The sequence below is a fragment of the Aotus nancymaae genome, unplaced genomic scaffold (assembly GCF_030222135.1).
Source record: "Aotus nancymaae isolate 86718 unplaced genomic scaffold, 86718_ANA_hifiasm-v0.15.2.pri h1tg000027l, whole genome shotgun sequence".
NCBI classification, from domain to species: Eukaryota; Metazoa; Chordata; class Mammalia; order Primates; family Aotidae; genus Aotus; species Aotus nancymaae.
In genome coordinates, this window is record NW_026988440.1 from 1,660,704 (window position 1) to 1,671,368 (window position 10,665).

Sequence of the window (10,665 nt, forward strand, 5' to 3'; positions counted from 1 at the left end):
TCTCTCTTTTTTTTCTTTTTTTTTTTTTTTTTAAGAGATGGAGTCTCAGCTGGGTGTGGTGGCTTATGCCTGTAATCCCAACACTTTGGGAGGACAAGGTGGGTGGATCACCTGAAGTCAGGAGTTTGAGACCAGCCTGCCCAAAATGGTGAAACCCCATCTCTAAAAAAAAGGAGAGATGGAGTCTCACTCTGTCACCCACCCTGGAGTGCAGTGATACAATCTCAGCTCACTGCAACCTCCGCCTTCTGAGTTCAAGCAATTCTTCTGCCTCAGCCTCCTGAATAGCTGGAACTACAGGTGCAAGCCACCATACCTGGCTAATTTCTTTTGTATTTTAGTAGAGTTGGGCTTTACCATGTTGCCCAGGCTGGTCTTGAACCCCTGAGCTCAGGCAATCCGCCTGCCTTGGCCTCCCAAAGAGGTAGAATTACGGATGTGAGCCATTGTGCCCAGCCAAGACTCTGTCAAAAAAAAAAAAAAGGAAGGAAGGAGGAAAGGAAAGAAGGAAGGGTGGGAGGCGGGAGGGAGGGAAAGAAAAAAGAGAGAGAAAGAAAGAAGGAAGGAAGGAAGGAAAGAAAAAATGTTTGTGTAATTTGACTAACACCTTCTCAGTCCTCCCACCTCCCAGCCTCTAATAACCAACAGTTTACTTTCCATGTATATGAGTTTGGCTTTTATTTATTTATTTATTTTTGAGACAGAGTTTCACGCTATCGTCCAGGCTGGAGTGCAGTCGCACGATCTCAGCTCACTGCAACCTCTGCTGCCTGGATTCAAGTGATTCTCCTGTCTCAGCCTCCCGAGTAGCTGTGATTACAGGCACCTGCCACTGTGCCCAGCTAATTTTTGTATTTTTAGTAGATACAGGGTTTCACCATGTTGGCCAGGCTGGTCTCAAATTCCTGACCTCATGATCTGCTTGCCTTTGACTCCCAAAGTGCTGGGATTACAGGAATGAGCCACCGCGCCCAGCGGAGTTTGGCTTTTTTTACACTCTACATATATGCAAGACCATATTTGTCTTTCTGCACCTGGCTTATTTCACTTGATATGTCTTCAAGGTTCATTCACGTTGTTGACTAAATAGTATCCCATTGTGTATATATACCACATTTTCTTTATCCATTCATTCATCAATGGATACTTAGGTTGATTCTGTATCTCAGCTATTGAGAATAACACTGCAGCCAGGTATGGTTGCTCACACATGTAATCCAGCTACTCAGGAGGCTGAGGCAAGAAGATCACTTAAGGCCAGGATTTTGAGACCAACCTGGGCAATGTAGTGACATCCCATCTCTAAAGAAAGAAGAAAGAATAATGCTGCAATGAACATGGAAGTGCAGATATCTCTTCAACACACAGATTTTATACCCTTTGGATATATATTCAGTGGTAGAATTGCTGGATCATATGGTAGTTCTATATTTTAATTTTTTAAGGAACCTTCATACTTCTTCCCACAATGACTATACCAATTATCTGTCTGGATTACAGCAACTTTATAGAAAGTCTTGAAGTCAAGTGTAGCAGTACTTTGACTTTGTTTTTCTTCTATACTGTTCTGGCTAGGTCTTTTGCCTCTCCATGTAAACTTATTTTTTTTTGTATATAAACTATCTATTAACAGACAAAGTCTATAGACTTATTTCTTCTTGGGCACACCCACGATGAGGCCATGGCAGCCAGTGGTCTTGGTGTGCTGACCTTGGACACAGAGTCCCCTCTGGGCCCAAATCTTCTTCAGTCGCTCCAGGTCTTCATGGAGCTTGTTGTCCAGACCATTGGCTAGGAACTGGCTATATTTTCCATTTTTTACATCCTTCTGTCTGTTCATTCCAGAACTAGGCTGGGATCTTGTACTGGCGTGGGTTCTGCATAATGGTGATCACAAGTTCCACCTCATTCTTAGTGAGGTCTCCTGCCCTCTTGATGTGTCAACGTTTGCTTTCCTCAACACCACATGAGTGTATCTTTGGCCTACACCCTGAATGGCACTGATGGCAAAGGCTATTTTCCACTGCCCATTGATGTAGGTGTTGAATACTCACAAAATGTGCTGGAACTTTTCAGGGATCACTAGAGACACAGTGGCAGCACAAGCAGCAGCATGTAGGCTTCCTGTGGAAGCCTTTTTTTTTTTTTTTTTTTTTTGAGACAGAGTTTCACTCCTGTTGTCCATGCTGGAGTGCAATGGTACAATCTAGGCTCACTGCAACTTCCGCCTCCCAAGTTCGAGTGATTCTCCTTCCTCAGCCTCCTAAGTAGCTGGGATTACAGGCATCTGCCACCACATCTGGCTGATTTTTGTATTTTTAGTAGAAATGGGGTTTCACCATGTTAGCCAGGCTGGTCTTGAACTCCTCACCTAAGGTGATCCACCCGCCTTGGCCTCCCAAAGTGCTGGGATTACAGGCATAAGCCACTGCACTCAGCCTCTCCATATAAAGTTTTAAATCAGCTTGTGAATATATGCAAAATAGCATCCTGGGGTGTCAACTGGGATTCCATTGATTCTATAGAGCTGGTTGGGAGGAACTGAGATATTAACAATATTGAGTCTTCCTGTTCTTAAATCTAGCATATCTCTCCATTTATTTATTTATTTATTTTTAATTATTTTTTTTTTTTTTTTTTTTTTGAGACAGAGTCTCCCTCTGTCACCCAGGCTGGAGTGCAGTAGCACAATCTTGGCTCACTGCAACCTCCATCTCCTGGGTTCACGTGATTGTTCTGCCTCAGCCTCCAGAGTAGCTGGGATTACAGGCATGCGCCACCATGCCCAGCTAATTTTTGTATTTTCAGTAGAGACAGGGTTTCACCATGTTGGCCAGGCTGATCTCAAACTCCTGATCTCAGGTGATCCACCCACCTCGGCTTCCCAAAGTGTTGGGATTACAAGCATGAGCCACCACGCCTGGCCTATCTCTCCATTTATTTAGTTCTTCTGTGATTTCTTTCATCAGAGTTTTACAGCTTTGTTCACATAGATCTTGGACATAATTGGTTAGATTTGTATTTCACTTGTGAGGGGTACAAGTGTACATTGTATTGTATTTTAAATTTCAAATTCTACATGTTCATTGCCAGTGCATAGGACAGTGATTGGCTTTTACCTATTAATTTTCTACCCTGCAATCTTGCTATAATTGCTTTTTAGTTCCAGGAAATTTTTTGTGGATTTTCCTTTTTCTGCATAGAAAATTATGTCATCTGTGAACAAAGACAGTTTTATTTCTTCTTTCCCATTGTGTATATCTTTTATTTTCTTATCTTATTGCATTAGCTAGGACTTCCAGTATGATGTTGGAAAGCAGTGGTGAGAAGGTCATCACTGCCTTGTCCTGACCTTAGTTTCTGCATCTATTGATGTGATCATCTGATTTTTCTTTTCTAGTCTGTTGATGTAATGGATGACATTAACTGAGTTTCAGATGCTGACCCAACTTTGCATACCTAGGGTGTATAGTTGTTTTTATATATTGTAGATCTTGTTTGCTCGTATGTTGTTGAGGATTTTTCATGTTCTTGAAAGACACATGTCTGTGGTTTTCTTTTCTCATAAAGTATTTGGGAATTAGGATGATGCTGGCCTCGTGAAATGAGTTAGAAAATATTTCCCCTTTGTCTATCTTCTGGAAAATTGATATCTTTTTCCTTAAATGTTTGGTGGAATTCATTAGTGAAACCATAAAGGCTGATACTTTCGGTTTTGAAATGTTACTAATTTGTTGATTCAGGCCGGGCACAGTGGCTCACACCTAAAATCCCAGCACTTTGGGAGGCCAAGGCGGGTGGATCACAAGGTCAGGAGTTCGAAACCAGCCTGACTAATATGCTGAAACCCCCACCTCTACTAAAAATACAAAAATTAGCTAGGCGTGGTGGCACACACCTGTAGTTGCAGCTGCTTGGGAGGCTGAGGTAGGATAATTGCTTGAACCCAGGAGGCAGAGGTTGCAGTGAGCCGAGATCATGCCACTGCACTCCAGCCTGGCAACAGAGTAAGAAACCATCTCAAAAAAAAAGGTGGGAAGAGGTGTTACTAGTAAGCATGCTCTGGGTGGTCCTCTGGGTGCACATGTGCAGCAGCTGTACATGCTTGTTCATGCAGCTTATGTCTCACAACCATCTTTTTTTTTTTTTTTTTGAGACGGAGTTTCGCTCTTGTTACCCACCCTGGAGTGCAATGGTGCGATCTCGGCTCACGACAGCCTCTGCCTCCTGGGTTCAAGCAATTCTCCTGCCTCAGCCTCCCGAGTAGCGGGGACTACAGGCGCGTGCCACCATGCCCAGCTAATTTTTGTATTTTTAGTAGAGATGGGGTTTCACCTTGTTGACCAGGATGGTCTCGATCTCTTGACCTCGTGATCCACCCGCCTCAGCCTCCCAAAGTGCTGGGATTATAGGCTTGAGCCACCGTGCCCGGCCTTCATAACCATCTTAAATTTCCATCCAGGGGTGTGTCTCTTACTATTGTAATGAGCAAAAGGTCAGTCTGAGGACAGGTGAAATCAAAATGCGCATGCTCTCTACACGGTAAATTCCCTACTGGAGATAGCTTTGCTTGTATGAGCTGGTCTACATTGTGAATGCTGGAGCTTATTGTATTGACTGCATGGTTGTCACTGTTGCTGTATCCTAAGGACATAGTTGCTTCCTTGACTTCCTAACCTGCCTCAATCCCCCCTAAAAGATCTTAGGAGCCATAATCATATGGGAGGATGAGAGGCTAAGTCATTTCTCCCAGAGCTGCTTCCTGCTGAGTGCTGCATTGTCCTTGCCTAACCTGGGCTCTGAAGTCTTTTCCTGCCTAACAGTGTGGAAGCCATGTCATTCAGGGGACTGGTGGGCAAGATGTGAGATAGCTCATTAGCAGCCAAAGGTTGGAAGCTTTGCAAAACCATCACATGAATCGGGATTTGCTATAGGTGACAGAGCAAGAAATCAGCAACTTTTTTTTTTTTGAGACAGAGTCTCACTCTGTCACCAAGCCTGGAGTGCAATGGTGTGATTTCAGCTCACTGCAACCTCCACCTCCTGGGTTCAAGCAATTCTCCTGCCTCAGCCTCCCAAGTAGCTGGGATGACAGTCACCCACCACCACACCCAGCTAATTTTTTGTATTTTTAGTAGAGATGGGGTTTGGCCATGTAGGCCAGGCTGGGAAATCAGCATTTTAAACAAAGCTGGACCAAAAGTTAGAGCTAAACCTATGGTAATGACTGGCATTGTTAAAGGGAGCAAGAGAGAAAATAACCATTGCTTCCAAGTTCCCATGGAAGCTCCTAAATATTCAATTTTGTCTGCCTGGGTAATGATTTTCTTGTTCCAAGAAAATACTATTGGCCAGGCACAGTGGCTCATGCCTGTGATCTCAGCATTTTGGGAGGCCAAGGCTGATGGACCACCTGAGGTCAGGAGTTCAAGACCAGCCTGGCCAACATGGTGAAACTCCATCTCTACTAAAAATATAAAAAACTTAGCCAGGTGTGGTGGTGGGCACTTGTAATCCCAGCTACTAGGGAGGCTGAGGCAGGAGAATTGCTTGAACCTGGAAGGCAGAGGTTGCAGTGAGCCAAGATTGCACCATTGCACCCTAGCCTGGGCAACAAGAGCAAAACTCCATTTTAAAAAAAAAAAAAGAAAACACTATTAATTTGTATTTGTAATTTGAATTGATGCAAAAACCACATTCTTCTTTCAGATACAAACATGTTCCTCATTGTCCAGCTGTGAGATCTAAGGCTCTTGGGTTTTGTAGGACTACAACTGCCAGGAAGTCCAGCTGTTGCTGAAGTCTAGCAAGGCTCTCTGCTGTTTGTCAGAGGGCCACTGTGGGCTCCTGAGTCAGTTCATGCTCGATTCCCAAGGCTCTGTTTCTGTGGCTGGCTCTGCTAGTCCCGATAGAAAGGATAGCACTAATCCCAAGGGAACAAGGAATCTGATTTGGAGGTGGATCTTGTGATGTTGGTACATGGGGAAGGGAGAGATTTGCCAATGCAAAAGGTAGATAAGGGGAAAGGTAAGCGATGGGATATCGTCCCTTCCATTGTGGAGGGAGTTGAGTTGTGCTGAAGATCCACAAACACAAACAAATTCTATGTGATGGTGAAATTTGTGCTGCACAAGTATTTTGCATTAAGGTGGTAAAAGTAATGGAAATTCGGTGGTCACTAGACTAGTTAGAGGATGGTGGAGTTGAGTGGTGTTAATAACTTTTTTGAAATAAGGGTCTCCTTTTAGGGTTGTATCATGAGGTGTATAAATGATTCTGTGAGAAAGGTTTAGATATACCGACTCTCTTGGAGTTTTTCTATAAAAGGAGTGAAACTGGCATGATTGCTGTAAAGGCAGAAGGGAATCACTCTGGGTAAAAGGTAACATAAGAGGCTGGGCACGGTGGCTCACACCTGTAATCTCAGCACTTTAGGAGGCCAAGGCGGGCAGATCATCTGAGGTTGGGAGTTCGAGACCATCCTGACCAACATGGTCCCCAACTCAAAGGGAGGAGGGACTCCTAATTCCTTATTGTTCCTGGCTAAAGACTAAAGGGACCCAAGGCAAACAACAGCTCCTACAGGGCAATCAGTCCCAATCACAGCAATGGAGCCTTGGGTGACCCTGAACATGACAGGCAGAAATATCAATTTTTTTTTTTTTTTTTGAGATGGAGGTTTGCTCTTCTTGCCCAGGCTGCAGTGCAATGGTGCAATCTTGGCTCACTGCAACCTCCATCTCCTGGACTCAAGCAATTCTCCTGCCTCAGCCTCCCAAGTAGCTGGGATTACAGGCATGCACCCCCACGCTCGACTAATTTTTATATTTTTAGTAGAGACGGGGTTGCACCATGTTGGTCAGCTGGTCTCAAACTCCTGATCCCAAGTGATCCATCTACCTCAGCCCCCCAAAGTGCTGGGATTACAGGCGTGAGTCACTACACCTCACTGGTATAGTTCTTATTATAAAGTCATGAGTTATGTTAGATTTCCCCAAGTTCTTTTGAATAACATGGGCATAATATATTTGGTATTGGTCTTTAAGAGACTTGTCTTAGTATAGAGCTGTCTGGTTAGTAGGTAAAATAACATCAGTTTCCCCTGGGCCCCTGGGGAATCCCTGATCATCCTCCTTTCTTTTTATTAAAAAAAAAAAAAAAAAAAAAAAAACCTGGCCAGGTATCGTGGCTCACGCCTATAATCCCAGCACTTTGGGAGGCCGAGGCGGGTAGATCACGAGGTCAAGAGATCGAGACCATCCTGGTCAACATGGTGAAACCCCCTCTCTACTAAAAATACAAAAATTAGCCGAGGGTTTGGCATGTGCCTGTAGTTCTAGCTACTCAGGAGGCTGAGGCAGAAGAATCACTTGAACCCAGGAGGTGGAGGTTGCAGTGAGCCAAGACTGCGCACCGCTATGCTCCAGCCTGGCCACAGAGCAAGACTCTGTCTCAAAAAAAAAAAAAAAAAAAAAACCCCTCTAATTCTAAAACAGTATTGTTTGGGACCATGCAGTGTTGAAAAGACCTAATTATGGAACATTTATTTATCTTTTTTTTCAGGTTAATAATGGCCAACCTTTTATGTGCCTTTAACGTTTGAATTTTGGCCTTAAAATAACAGCGTAGGAGGTGTAAGTAGCTATGTTCATTAGGTTTTCTAGGTCTCATAAAGGGAATTTGGTAGAAAATATGTTTCACCCGGCAATTAAAATTTTCTTCCAGAGCCAGGCACTGTGGCTCATTCCTGTAATCCCAGCACTTTGGGAGGCTGAGGCAGACAGATTGCCTGAGGTCAGGAGTTTGAGACCAGTCTGACCAACATAGTGAAACCCTGTCTCTACTAAAAATACAAAAACATTACCTGAGCGTGGTGGCATACACCTGCAATCCCAGCTACTTGGGAGGCTGAGGCAGGGGAATTGCTTGAACCAGGGAAGTGGAGGTTGCAGTGAGCCAAGATCACGCCACTGCACTCCAGCCTGGGCAATAGAGAGACTCCATCTCAAAAAAACAAAAGTATTCGAGTAAAGACAAAATTCTCTTTGCTCTCACCAAAGGCAGAGGAGCCCTGACATACACAGCAGAAAGAAACTTGGGAGGGAGGAGGGATGAAAAAAAAAAAGAAAGAAACTTTAGAACATTTTTATCAGACTTAAGGGTTAGAGATAAAAAGAAAGCAAATGAGCCGGGCACGGTGGCTCACGCCTGTAATCCTAGCACTTTGGGAGGCTGAGGCGGGTGGATCACAAGGTCAAGAGATCGAGACCATCCTGGTCAACATGGTGAAACCCCGTCTCTACTAAAAATACAAAAAATTAGCTGGGCATGGTGGCACGTGCCTGTAATCCCAGCTACTCAGGAGGCTGAGGCAGGAGAATTGCCTGAACCCAGGAGGCGGAGGTTGCAGTGAGCCGAGATCACGCCATTGCACTCCAGCCTGGGTAACGAGAGTGAAACTCTGTCTCAAAAAAAAAAAAAGAAAGACAGTAAACGAAAGTGTACGAGAGATCAAAAAGCAAAATAAGTTTTCATGGAAGGTCAGAATTCAAAGAAGGTGAAAAGCCAAGAAGTGCAAACATAACAAGATGATTGTCACTAGTAAGGAAAATTAAAATCTCCAGACATTTCAAATGAGGATTTCCAGAAGGTGCACAGCCCGGACTGAAGCCCTGCCCCCTCACAAGCCTCCTGTCAGGGAGGGCCACAGTGACTCAGATCTACGTGGTGTGGACTTTGAAGTCCTCTCACCTCTGCTTGTCACCCATCAGGACATTAGGATGAACTGAGAAATCAGCTGAAGGGACCAAAGTCACAGTGGATGAGGAGAATTGTTCTGGAGATTTTTAAGTGGAAGAACAAGAGGAAAGGGAGGGACTCGGTGATGGGAAAAAAAAAAACCTTAATCCTTAAAGTGGTGAGGATAGTATCAAGAGTTTTATTCCTTGGCCATTATTATCTTTTAATTTATACAGTTTTAAAATATTCTGAATTGTAGTACATATGCTAGAGGTGTTTCAGTGAGAGCAGAGGAGGGGGATCCTTAGGTGCCGAGAGAATCCTGCAATGACAGAAACCTGTACCATAATCCAGAAGGTCATGAGCATCCCCATGGGCTCAGCTGGACAATGATGGAGTCCAGGGTGTTCCCTTGAATCCCCATGAAACTGAGGTCCTAGGAGGTCATGGACATTTGCCATGCACCATTCTAGGTCTCACTGGTGCTGGATATCTCCAGGTTGAGCTGAAATGGCACCTGCTGCCAGCAGGGGGGCCTGAGTGTCTCACCAACAACAAGCCCTTCCTTATTTCACTGATTAGCTTTTTTTTTTAGGTAGAGCCTCGTTCTGTCGCCCAAGCTGGAGTGCCGTGGAACAATCTCAGCTCACTGCAACCTCCGCCTCCCAGGTTCAAGCTATTCTGCCTCAGCCTCCCGAGTAGCTGGGACTACAGGTGCCTGCCACCATGCCTGGCTGATTTTTGTATTTTTAGTAGAGATGGGGTTTCACCAAGTTGGCCTCTGGTCTCAAACTCCTGACCTTGTGATCCGCCCACCTCAGCCTCCCAAAGTGCTGGGATTACAGGCATAAGCCACCTCACCCAGCCCTGACTTGCCATTTTTAATGCCCAATCATCGTGCTTGGAATGCCTGGTTGTAGTCCTCACAACTACACATCCACGTGGCCACACATCCTGCACTCAAATATGGATGCCCTCTTGAAACGTCTCCTGAAGGAGTCTCAGAACACACAGAGCCTGGAGGGATGGGGCACTGTTGGCAAAAGTAGATCTAAAGTGCCCCTCAAGATGAACAAAAATATTTGAAGAGATTACTTGATTAACAAACAACTTACAATAGCCTGTAAGTACGGATCAGATGTAGTCCTGGGAGGGACAGCAAAACAAAAGGTGAAACAGAAGCAGCGAAAGAGTTCAGAGGCTGAATAATCAGGGCATTCCATCCAAATAAGGTCATGGTTAACATTGCAAAAGCAGCAGCCAAATGGAAAGCAATCACAATTAGTTGCTCAAAGAATGTGAGTGATGTGCCAGGTGTGGTGGCTCATGCCTGTAATTCCAGCACTTTGGGAGGCTGTGGCAGGCGGATCACCTGAGGTCAGTTCAGGATCAGCCTGGCCGACATGGTGAAACCCCATCTCTGAGACTCAAGAGAATGAATTTAAATTTAATCAATAAAAAAAAAAAAAAGAAAGAAACCTCATCTCTACTAAAAATACAAAAATTGGCCAGGCGTGGTGGCACGCCCCTGTAATCCCAGCTACTCAGGAGGCTGAAGCAGGAGAATCGCTTGAACCCAGGAGGCGGAGGTTGCAGTGAGCCGAGATTGCGCCATTACACTCCAGCCTGGGGGACAAGAGCAAGATTTTGTCTCAAAAAAAAAAAAGAAAAGAAAAAGAATGTGTGTGATTTAAAAGGTCCTCCCCCAAAACCTTAATAGAATAGATCTGGGGAAAGCAATGATGGTCAATCAGGTAGTCTGGGGCTGCCATAGTACTCACCACAAGTGAAAGGAAACTGAAACCATGAAGCAGACAAACCTCTATCTGAGTCATGGCACCGGAAATGTTGACGGTTGTTGTAATACCTTGGTTCTTGACTTCTTCATTTAAAAGAATTTAAACAAGAGACATGCAGCAAAGGAGA

The 10,665-nt window shown here is 44.6% G+C and overlaps 1 pseudogene; it reads right to left on the bottom strand.

Annotated features, from left to right (window-relative positions):
- Window positions 1–1,648: 1,648 nt before the first annotated feature.
- On the bottom strand, window positions 1,649–2,185 carry LOC105705478 (small ribosomal subunit protein uS13-like; annotated as a pseudogene).
- Between the last annotated feature and the right edge of the window lie 8,480 nt (window positions 2,186–10,665).